A 22763-nucleotide genomic window follows, 5' to 3' on the forward strand; every position below is an offset into this window, starting at 1 on the left:
AGATCAAAGTTGATAAAGTCTGTTGCCCAGGCATACAGGGCATCCGTGACCCCACAGATCACTTGTGGGCTGTAGCTTCTGAAATGCCACACAAGTCCCCGCTCACGCCCTGGAGTGAACCAGTGGCATGGGTTGCCACTTTATTGAGATGGAGTCTCCTGTGGCACATGGTGTCTGTTAATCTTCTTGAAAGGCCACTGACACATGGACACCTTGGGACCTTGCTGGCATCCCTCTCTGTTCCTCCTCGGCTTGATGGGCTGCCGGTCTTTAGAGTGTGCGGTGACCCGCTGCACTTGGCCTGCTGCCTCCAGCCTGCATCGACGTTTGCCTCCGGCGTCTGGCTGCCTGGGCTGCCACCAGCACTGTGGGGGCATCCTCGACAGAACTGGCAACACCATCCATTTTGGTATCTGTAAGGAATTGGAGAAGGAGAGGGACTGACAATCAGTTCGGGCTTCCTCCTCAGGACCCTCAATTCCCCCAAGCCTCCCCCACCTTTATGTATCCCGCCTTCTGCCATCCAGTGAGTCAGTTGTGCGGGAAATTTTGCTCTACACACTCACCCCCAGCTACATCAGGGACCCCTGCCAGGAATATTAGGGAGACTGTGCTCAGGTGCTTTCCCCTGATCCACAAACTCACCCTTTGGTCATGGGGATATTCCCAGTACTGAAGCCCAGCTCTTGAGTGTTTGATTGTTGGCTGCTGCCTCTCTGGTGCTGATGCTTCTACAGGTCAGGCAAACTGTTCAGGCTTCATTGAAATGCGATGTAATAATCATTGGGCGGGATTCTCCGCCCCCCCGCCGGGTCGGATAATCGCCGGGGGTCGGCATGAATCCCACCCCTGCCGGCCTCCGAATCCTCCCACCCCCTAAACATCGGCCCGGCGTGAGTCGCGCCGCCCACCTCTGAGAATGGCGGGGTCCGGCGCCACTCAATGGGACCCGGGGCTGCCTGAATTCTCCGGCCCGCGATGGCCCAAAGTCCCGCCCGCCTTTAGCCAGTCCCGCTGGCGTAAATTGGAGTTGGTCCCTTACCGGCAGGACCTGGCGGCGTGGGCGGACTCTGGGGTTATTGGGGGGTGGCGGAGGATCTGGCCCCGGGATGTGCCCCCACGGTGGCCTGGCCTGCGGTCGGGCTCGCCGATCCGCGGGTGGGCCTGTGCTGTGGGGGCACTCTATTCCTTCCGCACCAGAGGCCGTGGTCATCCACCATTCCCGGTGCGGAAGTGACTCCATGTGCGCATGAGCAGGGATGACGCCAGCAGACGCTGATGCTCCCGCGCATGCGCGGACCTGCGCCGGCCGGCGGAGTCCCTTCGGCCCTGCTGGCATGGCGCCAAGCCCCTTTCCCAGTGGCCGCGGGGCGCAAACCACTCTGGTGCGGGCCTAGCCCCTGAAGGTGCAGAGGATTCCGCACCTTTCGGGTGGCCCGACGCCGGAGTGGTTCATGCGACTCCATCCCACCGGGACCCCCCACCCCGGACCCCCCACCCCGCCAGGTAGGGGAGAATCCCGCCCATTGTTTGAGACATGGCATGTGTACCCATGAGAAGCTACTTGAGAGCTGTGAAGTGCTCTCACAACTAACATGGCCAATTCCTTATCAGCAATAGCCTTCAGCTGTGAAGCTAGAGGCTGCTCACAGTCAAAGGGAGTCAAATATGCCGGCTTTCAGCACATAGCCAAGAACAGGGCTCTGTCCTGAATTGTTTGGTATGACAGACAGGCATCAGCTGTAGTTACCACTGTTACCTGCCGAATGATTATGTTCCTTGAGCTGCATGGCTGAAAATGGAAATGGCTACTCACCTCCTCAGTTCCCCTCAACAGCCATTGCACCAGTATAAAGATCTCTTGTTCTATCTTCTAATAAGAGTCAAATGTCTGGGTGATTGGAGGTGCCCAAAATACAACTCTATTTGCTAATCATTCACCTTAATGCACTGAATCAAAAACGTTGATCAAAATAATATGTAAACTGGTCAGAGCATAGCAAAAAGCATCAATCAAAAAACGTAAGAAAAGTATAAAGAAAATTACTTGAAAGAAAGTAAATAGCTGGTTCAGAATTTACGAAAGTATGAATTTAGAACAAAACCTCAACCACAATGTCTTATTCTTAAATAAATTTTAATTATAAGAACATAAGAACTAGGAGCAGGAGTAGGCCATCTGGCCCCTCGAGCCTGCTCCGCCATTCAATGAGATCATGGCTGATCTTTTGCGGACTCAGCTCCACTTTCCGGCCCGAACACCATAACCCTTAATCCCTTTATTCTTCAAAAAACTATCTATCTTTATCTTAAAAACATTTAATGAAGGAGCCTCAACTGCTTCACTGGGCAAGGAATTTCATAGATTCACAACCCTTTGGGTGAAGAAGTTCCTCCTAAACTGAGTCCTAAATCTACTTCCCCTTATTTTGAGGCTTTGCCCCCTAGTTCTGCTTTCACCCGCCAGTGGAAACACCCTGCTTGCATCTATCCTGTCTATTCCCTTCATAATTTTACATGTTTCTATAAGATACCCCCTCATCCTTCTAAATTCCAATGAGTACAGTCCCAGTCTACTCAACCTCCCCTCGTAATCCAACCCCTTCAGCTCTGGGATTAACCTAGTGAATCTCCTCTGCACACCCTCCAGCACCAGTACGTCCTTTCTCAGATAAGGAGACCAAAACTGAACACAATACTCCAGGTGTGGCCTCACTAACACCTTATACAATTGCAGCATAACCTCCCTAGTCTTAAACTCCATCCCTCTAGCAATGAAGGACAAAATTCCATTTGTCTTCTTAATCACCTGTTGCACTGTAAACCAACATTTTGCGACTCATGCACTAGCATACCCAGGTCTCTCTGCACAACAGCATGTTTTAATATTTTATCATTTAAATAATAATCCATTTTGCAGTTATTCCTACCAAAATGTATAACCTCACATTTGTTAATTGATGGTCTAATCCCTCATTTACTCTCATTGGTTTCTAATTCTCAGCTGATAGCTCCTGATTTAATCAAATAAATATCTGCCACTTAGAAAATGATTTATTAATCAAACATTGGCCATTAGTTAAGATTTACTACTGTCCATCAAATTAATTCAGTGTCTACGTGCGCCAGCCACGTGCACCAATCTTACAAAGATATGTGCATTAACATTGCTGTTGCTAAGTATTTTTATTACTAAATGTACTGGAATACAATGGTCTATCCATTACATGAAACATTTATGAAACAAAAGTCTGAATTTCTGCAGACATGGCAATAGATTATTCCTTAACTGAAACAATGACTATCTTTCCACAGTCATGGCCTTTCCAATAATTCCATTCTCTAGCAATGCACTCAATCAATCCTTAAAGGCACCAAATAAATCAATGAATCAATAAATCAATAATCTATCAGCCAGCTTCCTGTTTTTAAAAACGAGTACTAAACGACGCCAATGTGATTTCTCGCTGGAGAGCCAGTTAATTCCCAGTTACATTCCACTTCAATCTCACTAATGAGATGGAAAGCAGTGCAAATCGGACAATGTTCTCGCCATAGTTAGGTGAGATTTGGAACTCACCATTGGGAGCGAGTTGGTTAGATAGCAAACTGATTCGTGCCCAGCGTAAAACTCTATTTTGGCCTTTCCCGCTAATTAACAGACTCGCTCAGATCCACGCCGGATGGAACATGGTGGTTAAATCACAGAATCACAGAATACAACAGTGAAGCTGAAGCCCGTCAGCCCATCAAGTCTGCAATGATGCATGAAAGACCCTGTCCTGCCTACCTAGTCACACTTGCCAGCACTTGGCCCATAGCCTTGAATGCTATGGCATGCCAAGTGCTCATCCAGGTACTTTTAAAGTATGTGAGACATCTTGCCCCTGCAACCCTCCCAGGCAGTGCATTCCAGACCATCGCCACTCTCTGGATAAAATAGCTTTTCCTCAAATCCCCCCTAAACCTCCCACCCCTCACACCCCGCGCTCATTGTCTTGGAGCTCTTAATCTACAAGCCACAAATTACTGGGGGAGAAAGTCGTGCACTTCAATAGTGAGGGAGAGTTCATCGATTGCATTGTTGTTTATTGGGTCTTCATTGTCTTTTCAATAATTTGGGTTTTCCTGGGAGCTACTCTTGTAGGTTTCTTTCTTCATCATGCAAACCTGATGGATTGTCTTTAAATGAAGACAACGTGACTGCTGTCTGGAAAACATGTATTCAATTGTATTATCTTGTTTTGATTCTCACAACTGAGTGCATGCTGATTGAATCGAAGACCCTGTGGTTCATGAGGGCAAGGGCCTTTAGGGTCACATGGTTGATGCCTGAGGCTTTGGAGAATCCGATGATCTGAAAAATAAAATTGCACTTTCCCAATTTGCTGCTAATTGTCCCTGGGGATTATTATGAAATTGTGAGCTTTCGCTAACAATACATCGCATGCCGGATACATTAGTGGACTGTAAATTTACTTAGATTGCTGATTTCTCCTTCTGGAGCGGGAATGAGCCAATGGATAAGAGTTCAGAGCTTGACAGTTATTGGGACTGCTATTGCCATTGTGGGAATTGATGCAAGATCAAATTCTCAACGAAGACATGACTCTGTCACTGCCTGCCTGGTGAATCAGAACCTGAGAAGGCAGTTCCCCTCCAACATTCTTTTAACTTAAAATACCAGTGACAGGCTTTATTTTACCACAGGGAATCTGGCTTACACGCCAGACGAAATAAGGATTAAAATGAGTGTGAAAAAAGAAAAACTGTAACAGAGAAAGATTTGATGCTCGCTGTTAAATTATTAAATGTGGATGACATGAAACTCAAAACAAGACATTCAAGGTTTATGAACATTCGAAACAATATTTATCTAGAGTGCCTGCAAAAAATGGACAATTATGTGTTGGCAGCCTGTTTTACACTTAGCCACTGAGGAAAAGTACATTGCCCAAGGTGAATTTCAGCCATTATTTAATCGTGTGCATTTGAAACATCTAACTTATTCAGTGAAGATAGTTAGGGGTTTTCACCTCTGACCTCTCTTTACATTCTTCCTTTTGTCCTCTTCTTCCTTTAGACAAGGTTTAGCCAACCCAGCTGGAGAACTAAGTTAAGTTCTACGAGTGGTATTTCAGTAAGCAATAGCGATACCAAGGGTTACAGACTAAATTATGGGCAGGATCCATCGGCCTCGTTACGTCCCGACTCGGGACACAACAAGGCTGGTAAATCCCTTGAGAGGCCTCTCGTGAGATTTATCAGCCTCGTCATGCTTAGCGAAGTCTAATAAGATCTCGCGAGGTGTCACGATCTGGATCCTGCCCATTGAAGTTGGGACCTATTTTGCAAATTCAAGTGAGCAGTAAGTCTCACTTGAATATGTCTATGCCAGATTTACCCAACGCTCGGGATCTAACGGCCTCGCCTCAGAGTCCCCGAGCAAGAGCCGTTTAGCACTGGCTTCCACAAACGTGGACCAGGCATGCTGGCACTTGGGAGGAGGGGTGGGGGGGGGGGGGGTGCGGGGGGGGGGGGAGGTCTCCCAGGAACAGGGGCCCCTCGGTGGTCAGACTCTGGGCAGAGAGATACCCGAGTGATTTGCTGAGGCCCAGAAATGAGGCCCCAGCAAACAAAGCAAACCATTCTTTAGTGAAATCAGAAGGCACTTTTATACACAAAACTAGTTAAAACTTTCCTTCTATTGGTTGTAGATGCTGGGTGAATTGAAGATTTCCTCCAATAGGTTATAGATGATTGGTCAATTGAAGATTTCCTCCAATAAGTTATAAATGCTGGGTCGATTGAAACTTTCCTCCAATACATTGTAGATGCTGGGTCAATTGAAGATTTTCTCCAATACGTTGGATGTTGGGTGAATTGAAGCTTTCCTCCAAATAGTTGTAGATTCTGGCTGAATTGAAGCTTTCCCACAATACGATGGATGTTGGGTCAATTGACGCATTCCCACAATACGTTCTAGATGCTGGGTCAATTGAAGCTTTTCCACAATACATTCTAGATGCTGGATCAATTGACGCATTCCCACAATACGTTCTAGATTCTAGGCCAATTGAAGCTTTCCCACAATGCATTCTAGATGCTGGGTCAATTGAAGCTTTTCCACAATACGTTCCAGATGCTGGGTCAATTGACGCATTCCCACAATACATTCTAGATGCTGGGTCAATTGACGCATTCCCACAATACATTCTAGATGCTGGGTCAATTGACGCATTCCCACAATACGTTCTAGATTCTAGGCCAATTGAAGCTTTCCCACAATGCGTTCTAGATGCTAGGTCATTTGAAGTTTTCCTACAATTCGTTCTAGATGCTGGGTCAATTGAAGTTTTCCTACAATACGTTCTAGATGCTGGGTCAATTGAAGCTTTCCTACAATATGTTCTAGATTCTAGGCCAATTGAAGCTTTCCCACAATGCGTTCTAGATGCTAGGTCATTTGAAGTTTTCCTACAATTCGTTCTAGATGCTGGGTCAATTGAAGTTTTCCTACAATACGTTCTAGATGCTGGGTCAATTGAAGCTTTCCTACAATATGTTCTAGATTCTAGGCCAATTGATGCTTTCCCACAATGCGTTCTAGATGCTGGGTCAATTGAAGCTTTCCCACAATACGTTCTAGATGTTGGGTCAATTGAAGCTTTCCTACAATATGTTCTAGATTCTAGGCCAATTGATGCTTTCCCACAATGCGTTCTAGATGCTGGGTCAATTGAAGCTTTCCCCAATACGTTCTAGATGCTGGGTCAATTGAAGCTTTCCTACAATATGTTCTACACTCTAGGCCAATTGAAGCTTTCCCACAATGCGTTCTAGATGCTAGGTCAATTGAAGTTTTCCTACAATACGTTCTAGATGCTGGGTCAATTGAAGCTTTCCTACAATACGTTCTAGATGCTGGGTCAATTGAAGCTTTCCTACAATACGTTGTGGATGCTGGGTGAATTGAAGCTTTTCCACAATACGTTCTAGATGCTGGGTCAATTGGAGATTTCCTCCAATACATTGGATGCTGGGTCAATTGATGCTTTCCCACAATACATTGTAGATGCTGGGTCAATTGAAGCTTTCCTCAAATAGGTAATAGATGCTGGGTCAATTAAAACCTTCTGCACCTCATGAGATTGACAGATTTTTGTGGAAATCGGCATCATTGGCAAGGCCAGTGTTTGTTGGCCATCCTTAATTGCCCTTTAATTAGTGGCTTTGCTAGGTCATTTCAGAGGGCAGCTAAGAGTCAAACACATTGCTTTGGATCTGGAATCACATGTAGCCCAGACCAGATAAGGATGACAGATTTCCTTTCCTAAAGTACAATAGAGAAGCAAATGGATTTTTACAACAATCGTTTACAATTTCATGGTTACCATGACTGAGTCCAGCTTTCAATTCCAGATTATATTTGTTGAATTTAAACACCACCATCTGCTGTACTGGAATTTGAATCCATCTCCCCAAAGCATTAGTCAGGGCCTGTGGACTGTTTATGATTCTTACACAGGATATGGACGTTGCTGATTAGGCCAACATTTATTGCCCATCCCTAACTGCCCTTGAGAAGGTGATAGTGAGCTGCCTTGTTGAACCACTGCAGTCCATGTGGTGTAGATACACCCATAGTGCTGATAGGGAAGAAGTTCCAGGATTTTGACCTGAAGGAACGGCAGTATAGTTCCACATCAGGATGGTGTGTGGTTTGAAAGGGAACATGCAGGTTGTGCTGTCCCATACACCTGCTGCCCTTGTCCTTCTAGTAGAGATTATGAGTTTGGAAAGTTGAAGAGCCTTGGTGAGTTGCTGTAGTTGAAACTTGCAGGTGGTAAACACTGCTCCTCTATTGTTGAGGGAGTGGGTGTCAAAATGGCGGATGGGGTGCCAATTAATCAGACTGCGTTGTCCTGGATGGTGTCAATCTTCTTGAGTGTTGCTGGAGCTCCACTCATCCATAGAAACTTGGAAAATAGAAGCAAGAAGAGACTATTCAACCCTTTGAGTCTGCTCCGCCATTCATTATGATCATGGCTGATCATCAAGTTCAATACCCTGATCCCGCCTTCCCCCATATCCCTTGATCCCTTTAGCCCTAAGAGCTATATCTAATTCCTTCCTGAAAATACACAATGTTTTGGCCTCATCTATTTTTTGTGGTCGAGAACTCCACAGATTCGCCACTCTCTGGGTGAAGAAATTTCTCCTCACCTCAGTCCTAAAAGGTTTACTTTACACCTTACCTTCAATCTATGACCCCCAGTTCTTGCCACCACACCATTGGAAACATTCTTCCTGAATCTATCCTGTCTAATCCTGTCAGAATTTTGTAAGTTTCAAGGCGATCCCCTCTCATTCTTCTAAACCCCAATGAACTTAATCCTAACCGACTTAGTCTCTCCTCTCCTCAGGCAAGTAGAGATTATTCCACCACACTCCTGACTTGCGTCTTGTAGATGGTGAACAAGTTTTGTGGAGTCTGGAAGTTACTCTCCGCAGAATTCCCAGCCTCTCTCCTGCTCTTGTAGCCAAAGTATTTACATTGCACTAGTCCAGTGCTATTACCACGATGCTACCATTGCCCCCTAAAGTGAATTAACACCTTGAGGTGCAAAACAACTATGATTGAATTGAATAACAGAACAGGCTCAAGGAGCAGAGTATATCTCACCTATTCTTATGTTCTTATGTGCAATCTCCGTCTGATTTTCTGACCACTCCCTTGCGACTTGCAATAGTAACCAGGAGAATTGCGCAGTTTGTTTGGTTGTCCTTGTTTAAAAACAGAATATTGTGTATTTATCCTTTTCTATATTGATTGTGCTACAGAAACAAAAAAATGCTGTTCCATGGACCCGAGGGTTACCATCGGGCGGGATTCACCGGCCTTCCAGCCGCGTGTTTCTCGGCAGCGAGAGGTGGCACGCTGTTTGACTGGCGATGAGATTCTCTGCTCCCACTGCTGTCAATAGGATTTCCTATTATAGCCATCCCATTCCTGGGAAATCCATGGGCGGGAGTGTGCTGCTGCTGGGACCAGAGAATCCCGCCGCAAGCGAACGGACAGAGAATGCCGACCATTACCTTGCTCTCCATGAACTGTCCTGCCTTCATGCCTGTAAGCCAAATTAAATCGAATGGTGTCAGCCACCAAACACACAGGGAAAGGTTAATGATCCAGAAAAAGTCACATCATTGTAACTGAAATCATTGTAGATAAAGGCTGGGATTCTCTGATCCGACGTCACTGCTGCCTGCGTGAATGGACAAAGAATTCCAGCTCTGGTTTAGGTTTCACGTTAAGTAAACCACCTTCAAACAAAATGGAAAACGAATTTTCATGCAGTTTTAGGAAGCTAATGTAAAATCTATTGCATTATCTCAAAAACAATGCAGCAAAATAATTTTGATATCAAAATAAGAAATGCAATTCTGCCTCAACAATTCTGAATGTTATTATTTCATCCTCTTATAAACAATTTAATTAAAGACTTAATTCTCTATGCTTCAGTCATATTGATCCATGTATTTGCATTACTGATTTATTAACATCAAGATTTAAACAGTATGCATAAGATGAAAGAAATGAATCCAAAAAAATTGCTTGCAGGCTCAAAATTCCTGTTTGTACATGTTCCAGGTGGAAATAATGTGATGCAGAGGTCCTGTAGAGCCTTCCTGTGTGTCTGTGCCTAAATTTGTTATTAACTAAAATTTCTAACAATTAGGAAAATGCTCCTCCACATTGGATTGTTATTGGGTTTTGCTCAGCTTTCCAAAATGTACTGTGGCATCTATTTAAAATCCAACATTTTCATCTCAGGAGGAACTAAAAAAAAACATAGACTTGCATTTACACATCACCTGTCACAACCTCAGGGCATTCTAAAGCATTTTCCTGGTTTCTGTCCAAAGATCCACTCTGCTCAGTCATTGTATTCCCATCATTTCTGCATTTTTAGGTACGTAACATCCAAGTTCGATATCACTTAAAAAAAAACAGGTTCTAACCTTTTTGGTGGCAGCAATATTGAAACCAGGCAATCCAGAGTGACTGCTCCTCTAAGGGTAGCCTATTGCCCAGAGGAACATAAAACAAGTGATAGACTCCTTGGACGCGATTTAATGCCCATTTTGGGTGCGTATAGGGGGTCTTTCTCAGTGCTTGAAAAGGGACTCTGTCTTTCTGGCCTCGGTTGTCAACGCCCCACCAAGGCAGCACTTACCTCATTTCCTGCACTGACGAGCTGAGTAAGTTGAGTTGTCTTTCAGAGTTATCTTCAGAACCTTTGACTACCTCACCTGGACATTCACTTCTGTTCAGAATCTTATGTTCATGGTCACTGACTGCTCCTTGGTGGAAGGAACTTGTTAAATCCTGGTCTGTTTCATGTTTCCCATTAAATGCCTGTCCTGCTGGCTGCTTTTAAAATCACAGGCTTTTGGTTTTGAACTGAAACTCCCTGCTGCAAGTTGCTATGTGGATCGACAGATCCCCTCAGGCTCAGTATGCTTTGTGGCATAACCCATGATGCCATGTTAATGAACTTGGCTGGCAGCCAAATAATCGGCTGGTTTGAAATCTGGGCCTTGGACAGATTCTCATTTGGGATTGATGGAGCTTTTCAGAAACCTCGGGAACAGGAAAAGTAAGCCCCATTCTGTGAAAGTTCCAGGCATGAACCAGCTTTAAGACACTTTCTCTCATCTCTCTCTGCCAGGCACTTTAAGAGGCTCCCAGCCATCCCTGTGGAATCACTCATATTTAAAACACTGCAGGCAGTAGCCAGACCTGCAAAGGGAACTGCTGGTTTGAAAAGCTGTGATGAGGTTCTCCTGCAGCAGCTTAATCCTCTGCCTGAATGGCTGGGAAAAGCTCAGTCTGAGAACTCTCTTCATGATACAGCCAGAATCTCTGCACAGAGACCAGGCAAGCAGTGGAAAGGCACAGTGGATTTAGAATGTGCTGTAAACTCTCAGGTAGAGGACTCCAGTGATATCTCAGGGATACTGAGAGTCCATCTTGTGGTTATATGATAGAATTGCACAGACCTGAATCTCCTGTGCGAAGGCAATTCCCCAGAGGCAGACCTACAGTCTGGGCATTCTAATGGATGGTAGTTATTAAAATATCAAAATTCACCAAGGTTTGCAACACCTCTCATTCTGAAGAGAACACCGCCTCCAAGGACCTCAACCTCGGCAGTGGAGATCCTCAAATCTCTCAGACCCTTTTAATCCCTGTTATTTTAAATCCTTTTCCTACCTCCTACCACATGTTTGTCTTGTGTGTGTCTGGGTGGAGGGTGGTACGGAGTTTTGGGAATAGGTAGACTAGTAGACCACTGTTCCATTATTTACATTATATGTTTATCTTTTACTCTTGTGACAAATTAACATTGTGTTAATGGTTTACTTATAAATCTGGTGCCTGTAACTCATTAGAGCTCAGCAAAATACACAAATTATTGGTCAACTCACTTATGTTGGGACTCCGGGGTCTGTGGGACTGGAACTGACTGTGCACTCACCCAGGGTGTCGTAACATTGGACTCTTTCAATTCACTCCTTAGATCATCTATCTGTTTCGTGGAATTTTTCTCATCTGTTTTCCAAGTCCGGATTTGTTCTTCCATATTTTGTATCTCAACCTTCATGATCCTCACATTGTACTGAAGTTCAAGAAGTTAATCAGTTTTGGTTGTTAATTCTCTTTTCAAAGAACGGTTCCGATGATTCAGTAATTCATTCTCCTGTTCCAGGCAGTTTGCACAATGCTTACAAGAGATCTCTGATGCGTGACATTTATCAAGTCTCAATTGATGCTCCGTACCTTTGTTGAAAGTTCATCATTGAAGCTTTTCAAGTTCTTTTTCAAGTCTTCTGCCTCCTGTGAGAGACATTCCAGTACTCTCACCAATCTTTTGTACATGAAAATTGGTCTCTACACTGATCAGTTTTTCTTTAGCAGAGCATAATTCCTCTGCATTGTCCTTCAAACTCATATTCTGTAATTGCACTTCTGCCAATAGTTTCAGGGACTCTTCACGCTCTTTTGTGAGAAGCTCAACTTTACTTTGCCATTGTAGGTCCTTGATTTTATTTCTCTTCAAATATGTCTTCAGAAAGGTAATACTTTCTCCAGTTTTGGAAAATGTCCATCCATTTTCTTCAGCTCTGTAGTCTCTTTCTTGGACCTTGTAGTATGCTCCTGGAATAGAGAACATTCCTGAGTCTTCTCTGCCAACTGACTCTTCAGTTCTTTCAGGGCTGCAGCTACTTTAAGTGCATTTTATACCTACTATTATGCTTGCCTGTATTTCAGTTGGGTTTCCACAATTCCTGCTTCGATTTGCCAACAGTGGAATTCAGAGTTGTTATTTTCTCCTGGGCCACGATTTTAAGGATAGCAACCGATCGCAGCTTCAGATTCTCAAACTCCCATTTGAGTGTTGCTTGGCAGTGGGTAGGGCACCCATCTGCCCTTGGAAGGAAGTCCTGCCCATGAGAGCAGTCAGCCAATCTGATGGCACAAAGGAAAATAGTTGTGGTGGTTGGAGGTCATTCATCTCAGCTCCAGGACATCACTGCAGGAGTTCCTCAGGGTAGTGTCCTAGGCCCAACCACCCTCAGCTGCTTCATCAATGACCTCCCTTCCATTATAAGGTCAGAAGACAGGCTTTCCGCTGATGACTGCACAACGCTCAGTACCATTCACGACTCCTCAGATAATGAAGCAGTCCATGTCCAAATTCAGCAAGGTCTGGACAATATCTAGGCTTGGGCTGACAAGTTTCAAGTAATATTTGCACCACACAAGTGCCAGGCAATGACCATCTCCAACAAGAGAGAATTTAACTATCATCCTTTGACATTCAATGGCATTACCATCACTGAATATCCCACTGTTTTCACCAGAAACTGAAATGGACAAGTCATCTAAATACTGTCGCTTTCAGGGCAGGTCATAAGCTAAGAATCCTGCCATAAGTACCTAACCTCCTGAGTCCCCAAACATCTACAAAACACAAGTCAGGAGTGTGATGTAATACTTTCCACCTGCCTGGATGAGTGCAGCTCCAACAACACACAAAAAACTCAACATCGTTGGTTTAGCACAGTGGGCTAAAGAGCTGGTTTGTAATGCAGAACAATGCCAGCAGCACAGGTTCAATTCCCATACCGGCCTCCCCAAGCAGGTGCCGGAATGTGGCGACTAGGTGCTTTTCACAGTAACTTCATTGAAGCCTACTTGTGACAATAAGTGATTATTATTATTATTATTATCATCCAGGACAAAGCAGCCCGCTTCATTGCTTCTCTTTCCACACATATTCAATTCCTCCACTCCTGATGAACAGTGGCAGCCGTGTATATCATCTACAAGGTGCACTGCAGGAACTCATTAAAGTTCCTTAGACAGCGCCAACTAAACGCATATCCACTACCATCTAGACAAGATGGCAAGAGCAGCAGATACCTGGGCACCACCACTGTAGAGACCAATTTTCACGTACAAAAGATTGGTGAGAGTACTGGAATGTCTCTCACAGGAGGCAGAAGACTTGAAAAAGAACTTGAAAAGCTTCAATGATGAACTTTCAACAAAGGTACGGAACATCAATTGAGACTTGATAAATTTCACGCATGAGAGATCTATTGTAAGCATTGTGCAAAATGCCTGGAACAGGAGAATGAATTACTGAATCATCGGAACCGTTCTTTGAAAAGAGAATTAACAACCAAAACTGATTAACTTCTTGAACTTCAGTCCAATATGAGGATCATGATGTTCCCCTCCAAGCCACTTCCAGTCCTCACTTGGGAATATATTGATGTTCCTTCACTGTCACTGGGTCAAGATTCTAGAACTCCATCCCTAACAAGACTGTGGGTGTGCCCACACCAAATGGAATGCAGTAGTTAAAGAAAGATGCTCACCACCACTTTCTCAAGGGCAATTAAGGATGGGCAATAAATGCTAGCCTAGACACGATGTCGACATCCTATAAATGAATTTAGAAAAAATGATTTGCCAACAGCTCTTCAACCCAGCTAGGCACAACACTACAGTGGCCAGAAGTGGTAAAGCAACGCTCTCCCTGGAACTAAGTCCCAGGACTGTTGCAAAGATAAGTCCTGGGTCCCAGGGCAGGAGGGTAAGGGACACCCTCGGGCATCAAGAGAGGAATGATTGCAGAGCAGAGGGTAGGCCAGGGTGTTGAGTCCCTGAAATGCAATGTCCTAGGGGGAGGGCACCTCAATTCTGAAAGTGCCTTTAAAGTCAGATGGCCCGCCACCCCCATCTCACCCGAGATGGGGAAAAGTTTTCTTGTCACTTTCCCACCTTACCCATACTAGCTCCCAGTAGCCTAGAAATTGAGGTTGGGTGGGATAAGGTCACCTAAGGGCCTTAATAGGTGAAAGGGCCAAATTCATGCCCGAGGCCCTGCCTGTCGAAGTGTGAAATTGCATCTCAGTTTGGGGGGGCAGGTTCCTGGGAGGAACCCTTCCCATTCAGTTATGTTCCCCCCACCTCAGGACCCACCATGGGGGAATGTAAAATTCTGTCCATGGCACTTTTGTGTTTCCTCAGAAAATAGTTTGTTTAGATCTCAAACAGTTTGGCTAATTGAAGGCTTCAGTTTATTGTGCATTTTCAAAGGTATATACACAGCATGAATCTTGGGCGGGATTCTCCGAAAACTGACGCGATGTCCGGGACCCGGCGCCAAAAACGGCGCGGATCACTCCGGCGTCGGGCCCCCCCCCAAACAATGCAAATTCTCCGGCCCCGAATGGGCTAGCGGCGGCATGACGCCATTCGCGATGGCGCCACCCGACGTGGACGGTGACACTGTGCGGCGTCATTGACGCCGCATGGCGTGACGGCTCAAAAGATGCGCCCTCCCCCACCCCGGAAGACCTGACAAGATGGCCAGCTGCCGCGCAGCCCCGAGGTTCCAGGACCGCGAAATCGAGGCGCTCCTGGATGCAGTGGAGTAGAAGAGGGAGTCCCTGTACCCCGGACATGGCCGTAGGGTCGCCCCACGCCTCAGCCGACGTCTGTGGAAGGAGGTGGCAGAGGCCGTCAGCGCCGTGGTTCAGACACCACGGACAGGCACCCAGTGCCACAAGAAGGTGAACGACCTCATCAGGGCAGCCAGGGTGAGGTTCCCCCACCCCCCCATCCCTGCACGATGTGCAGCACGCCCCCAGGTGAAACCAACCCTAACCCTAACCTCTGCAATATACGCGCAACGAATGGCGTGCATTCATATACCTGTCTAACACTGTTGCCTTTTACCCCTGCCACCCACCCGCCCCCCACAGGAGAAGCATGCACACAACAATAGGGAGCATGAGAGGACTGGAGTAGGCCCAGCTGATGAGAGGCCACTCACCGTACATGAGGAAAGGGCACTGGAACTGGCTGGCGGACCTGAGGACCGGGAGGTTGCCGATGCAGAGGTCGGGGCCCACCAGCAAGTGAGCCACCGACAGCCTGTCCTCATAGCCCTCTCCCCCATATCCCCCCTCCCCGTATCCCCCATATCCCCCCTCTCCCGTATCCCCCATATCCCCCTCCCCATATCCCCCCTCCCCCATATCCCCCCTCCCCCATATCCCTCTCCCCCTCCCCATATCCCCCTCCCATATCCCCATATCCCCCTCCCCTGTATTCCCCATATCCCCCCTCCCCCATATCCCCCATATCCCACCTCCCCCGTATCCCCCATATCCCTTCTCCCTCATATCCCCCATAGCCCCCCTCTCCCATAAACCCCCTCCCCCATATCCCCCCTCCCCATATCCCCCTTCCCCATATCCCCCTCCCCATATCCCCCCACACCCATATCCCCCCCACCCCCATATCCCCCTCCCCATATCCCCCATATCCCCCCTCCCCCATATCCCCCCTCCCCCATATCCCCCCTCCCCCTTATCCCCTCTCCCCCATATCACCTGATCACCGCCTGCATGTCTAACCATGCATGCTTCATTGTGTATCGCAGGAGCAAACGTCGAGGCATCCATCGCCGCAGATGCCGATCGCCCGCAGGATGCCCCAGGGCGACCACGGGAGACGGAGAGACCCGACCCTCTGGCCCGCGACGCCCGCAGGATGCCCCAGGGCGACCACGGGAGACGGAGGGACCTGGGGCAATAGGGAGACGACGCCCTCATCTCGTGCGGGTGCAGCGATGCAGGCATGTGCCACCCAGCGACAAGGCGGGTAGCCACAGGCCCCCGTCGCAGCTGAGCCACAAAACCACTACCCAGGACAGCCCTACCCAGGACAGCCCCACCCATGACACCCCTACCCAGGACACCCCTACCCAGGAGTCCCCTACCCAGGAAACCGAAATACAGGACAGTGACACAGGGTGGATGGGTGGAGACGAACCGCCACCCCAAAGTGCCATGGACTCAGAGTCGGACAATGCGCACAACACAACGCCACTGCTGTCACCAACACCCTCCACCATCGCAGAGACACTCACCTCGGTTGGGCACTTTAGTGATGAGGCGTCTGGTACACTCACTGGTGCGCACAACACAGCCGTCCCGGTACAGCAGGTGGAGGGAGGAGCAGCAGAGGGGCCGGGAGGTCGGAGGGCATCCTGGTGCAAGCGAACATCTGCCGCCCAGATGGATCCCGGGTTCCTGGAGTTACCACACCCACACATAGATCCGATGCAACCACCGAACCTGAGACGAGCGAAGACGGTGACGGCTGGCTTGCAGCGGCTGCAGTCGCAGGTGGAGGAGTGCACCCACGTCCAGGAGCTGAGAGTGGTGCCGGTCATGCGTGCCACCCAGGCCGACACCGCGTCTGCAGTGGAGGCAATGGGTGCGACGGTGGCAGACATGGGGAGCAGTGTGCGAGGCCCGGGGCTTTCCGTGCAGGCGGCGTCTGTGGCCAGGACATGGCTGCCCTCTCACTGGAGGCCATGAACCGGCGCCAGCGGCAGATGGCAGAGGCGCTCAACTCCGTGGCCCTGTCTCAGCAGGCCATGGCCCAGTCTCAGCAGGCCATGGCCCAGTCTCAGCAGGCCATGGCCCAGTCTCTGCAGGCCATGGCCCAGTCTCAGCAGGCCATGGCCCAGTCTCAGCAGGCCATGGCTCAGTCTCAGCAGGCCATGGCCAGTCTCAGCAGGCAATGGCCCAATCCCTGCAGGCCATGGCCCAGTCTCAGCAGGCAATGGCCCAATCCCTGCAGGCCATGGCCCAGTCTCAGCAGGCAATGGCCCAATCCCTGCAGGCCATGGCCCAGTCTCAGCAGGCAATGGCCCAATCCCTGCAGGCCATGGCGCAATCCCTGCAGGCCATGGCCCAGTCTCAGCAGGCCATCGCTGAGGGCATCGGCGCCATTGCCCATGCGCTAGCCGGCGTTGCACAGTCACAGACAGGGTTTGCCAACCCCCTGGGCTCCATGGCTGCAAACCTGCAGACGCTTGTCGATACCAGCACGGGCCTCCAGGACTGGCAGCGCCAGTTGCCGGAGATGCGTCGGATGGCCGGTCCGTTCGCACCCCCGACCCATGTAGAGGCCTGGGGGCCATTGGGCACCCTGAGGGAGGAGGAGTTGCTGGCGCCCATCCCTGGTCCCCCTGTAGGGAGGTCCAGGAACACTGCAGCACCTCGGACTCCCCCCCCCCTTCCGTCCCAGGTGCATCGGGTGGGCAACGGGCAGGACAGGCTGGCAGCTCGCCAGCCCAGTCGCCCGGGCCACAGCCTGGCCCATCTAAGCCAGGACGCCCCAGGAAACGGCCGCCAAAGGGATCCCGAGTCAGGGGGCAGGAATCGCAAGAGTCCACCTCCAGTTCTGCTGTACCGTCTGGGGAACCACCTAGGCGTAGTCAAAGGGCCTGTAAGGCCAAACAATTAGACACTGAGTAAGTTGGCACAGGTGCAGGGCACAGAAGGGTTTTAGGGGCTAGGGCACGTGTATGCACTGTTTGTTATTAAAATCACTTTACACCTACAGAATCTGCCTTTATGCTCTGTCCGAAGCATGCGGGGGTGTCATGTACGTTGAGCGCCAGTGTGTGTGTGAGGGGTGGTCTTACGTCGGCCTTAGGTGAGTCTGCCCCTTTCCCCCTGGGCCGCCCTCGCCATCCCCCCGGGCAGAGGACGGGACCGTGCGCTGCAGTGTCACGGCTGCATGCAGGGATGGTCCGGGTGGATGGTGGCACTGTGGCCATGGGTCAGACATAGTCCAACGATGTGGAGCCAGGAGCTCATCGCAGAGCGGGCTGTCATCATCCTCCATGGCCTGCAATAGACACGCGTCCACCCGCAACTGTGTGAGCCCGGCCCGTTGTGCCGCAGGTGGATCTGCAATGGAGGGGTGGTGTGCATGCGGGTGGGGTGGGTGTGGTTGGGGGGGGTGAGGGTGCTGGGTGGGTGGATGGGTGGGGGGGTGAGTGTGTTCGGGTGTTGCCATGGTGTGCGGTCTGTGGCCATACTCGCCGATTTCCAAGCCCCCTAGTCAGTGAAGCGGGCGGCTATCAGTCTGTCCCGTGCCCGCTGGGCCAGCCGGTAACGGTGGACGGCCACCGCCCATGTCTAGCCCGTCTGCCCTGACCATTGCCCCCATCCCCCTCATCTGGGGAGGACTGTGCCTCTTCCTGCTTCTCCTCCACTCCGCCCTCCTCTGCCTGCGGAACATCGCCCCTCTGCTGGGCTATGTTGTGCAGCATGCAGCACACCACAATGATGCGGCCGACCCTATCTGACCGATACTGGAGGGTGCCCCCAGAGAGGTCCAGGCACCTGAAACGCATCTTCAGCATGCCAAAGCACCTCTCTATCACTCCCCTTGTCGCTACATGGGCATAATTGTAGCGGTTCTCCGCGTCATTCTGTGGCTTCCGAATAGGCGTCATCAGCGACGACCGCAACGGGTAACCCCTGCTGCCCAGCAACCAGCCCCTCAGCCGGGGATGGCCTCCTTCGTACATGCCGGGGATGTAAGACCGCAACAACACGTATGAGTCATGTACACTGCCCGGGTACCGGGCGCAGACATGCAGGATAATCATGCGGTGATCACAGACCACCTGGATGTTCATGGAATAGGTCCCCTTCCTATTGGTGAACACGGCCCTGTTATCTGCAGCTGGCCGCACGACGACATGCATCCCATTGATCGCACCCTGGACTATGGGAAACCCGGCCACGGCAGAGAAGCCCACGGCCCGGGCATCCTGGCTGGCCTGGTCCACAGGGAAGTGGATGTAGCAGTGCGCCATGGCATATAGGGCATCTGTCACTGCCCGGATGCACCGGTGCACCGATGTCTGCGATATGCCGGACAGGTCCCCACTCGGTGCCTGGAATGACCCCGTTGCATAAAAGTTCAGGGGCGCCATAACCTTGACGGACACGGGGAGAGGGTGTTCCCCCCCCAGTGCCACGCGGTGCCAGGTGTGCCAGCAGGTGGCAGATGTGTGCCACGGTTTCCCGGCTCATCCAGAGTCTCCTCCTGCATTCGCAGTCCGTGAGGTCCTGGTATGACAGCCGTTGCCGGTACACACGGGGCCTCCGTTGCCATGGCGCCACGACATCCTCCCCCCCCTCCTCGTGTTCCTCCTCCACTACATGCTCCCCTGCTCCTCCTCCTCCTCGTCCTGTCGGGCGGGTGTCCCTCCAGCCTGGGCGACTGCCACCTGCCCCTCTGCAGCATGCTCCTCTGCGGCAGCCTGCGCTGCCACTCTGGACGCTCCTCCTTGTGGGGGGGGAAAACAACGACATGTCATCATTGCCCATACCCCCTCTCCCCCCAGCCAGGTGGCATGGGCTGCATGGGCGCGACTGTTGGAGGATGGCACCTGGCCAGGCGGACAAACTCCCTTGCCCTCGCACTCCCTGTCCCCGGCACTCATCCCCCTGTACCCGGCACTCATCCCCCCGTACCCAGCACTCACCCCCCCGTACCAGGCACTCACCCCCCCCGTACCTGGCACTCATCCCCCCGTACCCGGCACTCATCCCCCCGTACCCGGCACTCATCCCCCTGTACCCGGCACTCACACCCCCCGCCCCCGGCACTCATCCCCCCCTCCCCGGCTCTCATCCCCCCGTACCCGGCACTCACCCCCCGTCCCCGGCACTCATCCCCCCTCCCCGGAACTCATGCCCCCGTCCCCGGCAGTCAGGCCCCCGCATCCGGCACTCATCCCCCCGTACCCGGCACTCACCCCCCCCGTCCCCGGCACTCATCCCCCCCTCCCTGACACTCATACCCCTGTCCTCGACACTCATGTCCCCGCATCCGGCACTCATCCCCCCGTACCCGGCACTCACCCCCCCGTACCCGGCACTCATCCTCCCCTCCCCGGCACTCATCCCCCCGTCCCCGGTACTCATCCCCCCGTACCCGGCACTCATCCCCCCCCGTCCCCGGCACTCATCCCCCCCGTCCCCCTCCCCGGCACTCACCCCCCCTTCCCCGGCACTCCCCCGAAGCCCACCCCCCCCCCCCCGCTGCACCCACACCCACACACACCTCTCCCCCACACACACAGACTGTGCCCACGCCATCACCTCTCCTGCGGCCACCCCCCAGGCCGTGACCTACCTCCACGCTGGACGGCGTCAACCATCAGCACTGGTTGACGCCGTTAAAAAGGTGCTAAAAAGGACTTCGGCCCATCCGGCCGGGAGAATATGGGCAGCCCCGGAGTCCATTGTCTCGCGCCTGCCCCTGCCATTCTCCGAGGCGGGCGGCGCGATTGACGCCCCGCCGACTTTTCACCCTTCGGAGAATTTGGCGGGGGCGGGATTTACGCCGCCCCCCCCCCCCAGCGATTCTCCGACCCGGCGGGATGTCGGAGAATCCCGCCCCTGGGGCGAAATTCTCCGTTATCGGCGGAAAGTCCGCCGATCGGCGCAAAAAACGGCGCAAATCCCACTTGCGTCACGTCATAAAAATGGGACGATAGTCTCCGGCCCGAAATGGGCTAGCAGCGACGTAACGGGATCCGCGCTTGCGCAGTGGTTCACGCGTGCAGCGTCATACGCGCTGCACGGCGTGACGGCTCATAAGGCCGCGCAGCTCCCCCCACCCATCCGGAACACCCGACCGCAACACCCGACTGGATGGGTGGCCGTCGCTCAGCCCCGAGGTTCGAGTCACGCGATGTGGAGGCGCTCCTGGACGCGGTGGAGCAGAGGAGGGACGCCCTGTATCCCGGGCACGGCCGCAGAGTTGCCCCACGCCACAGCCGGCGTCTGTGGAGGGAAGTGGCAGAGGCCGTCACCACTGTGGCCCTGACACCACGGACAGGCACCCAGTGCCACAAGAAGGTGAACGACCTCGTCAGAGCAGGCAGGGTGAGCCTCCCCCATATCCACCCTCCCCATATCCCCCCTCCCCCATATCCCCCCTCCCCCATATCCCCCCTCCCTCATATCCCCCCTCCCCCATATCCCCCCTCCCCCATATTCCCCTCCCCCATATCCCCCCTCCCCCATATCCCCCCTCCCCCATATCCCCACTCCCCCAAATCCCCCATATCCCCCCTCCCCCATATCCCCCCCTCCCCCATATCCCCCCTCCCCCATATCCCCCCTCCCCCATATCCCCCCTCCCCCATATCCCCCCTCCCCCATATCCCCCCTCCCCATATCCCCCCTCCCCCATATCCCCCCTCCCCATATCCCCCCTCCCCCATATCCCCCCTCCCCATATCCCCCATATCCCCCCTCCCCCATATCCCCCCTCCCCCATATCACCCCTCCCCCATATCCCCCCTCCTCCATATCCCCCCTCCCCCATATCCCCCCTCCCCCATATCTCCCATATCCCCCATATCCCCAAGTGAATCCAGCCCTAACCTTAACCTCTGCAATGCACGCGCAACCGATGGCGTGCATTCATATACCTGCCTAACACTGTTGCCTTTTACCCCTGCCACCAGCCCCCCCCCCCCCCACAGGAGAAGCGCGCACACAAGAATAGGGAGCATGTGAGGACTGGAGGAGGGCCCGCTGATGAGAGGCCACTGACCGTACACGAGGAAAGGGCCCTGGAACTGGCTGGCGGACCTGAGGACCGGGAGGTTGCTGATGCAGAGGTCGGGGGCCCCCCAGCAAGTGAGCCACCCACAGCCCGTCCCCATATCCCCCCTCCCCTATATCCCCCTCCCCCGTATCACCTGATCACTGCCTGATGTCTAACCATGCATGCTTCATTGTGTATCGCAGGACCAAACGTCCAGGCACCCATCCCCGCAGAAGCACACCGCCCGCAGGATGCCCCTCGGAGACCACAGGAGACGGAGAGACCCGCACCCTCCAGCATGCGACGCCCGCAGGATGCCCCTCGGAGACCACGGGAGACGGAGAGACCCGCACCCTCCAGCATGCGACGCCCGCAGGATGCTCCTCGCACACCACGGGAGACGGAGAGACCCGGACCCTCCAGCATGCGACGCCCGCAGGATGCCCCTCGGAGACCACGGGAGACGGAGAGACCCGGACCCTCCAGCATGCGACGCCCGCAGGATGCCCCTCGCACACCACGGGAGACGGAGAGACCCGGACCCTCCAGCATGTGACGCCCGCAGGATGCCCCTCGCACACCACGGGAGACGGAGAGACCTGGAGCAACAGGGAGACGACACCCCCGTCACGTGCGGGAGCGACCACCCAGCGATGAGGGGGGCAGCCACAGGCCCCCGTCACATCCGAGCCAGGACACCACTACCCAGGACACCACTACCCAGGACACCACTACC

Source organism: Scyliorhinus torazame, chromosome 9 (assembly GCF_047496885.1).
Source record: "Scyliorhinus torazame isolate Kashiwa2021f chromosome 9, sScyTor2.1, whole genome shotgun sequence".
In the NCBI taxonomy this organism is placed as follows: Eukaryota; Metazoa; Chordata; class Chondrichthyes; order Carcharhiniformes; family Scyliorhinidae; genus Scyliorhinus; species Scyliorhinus torazame.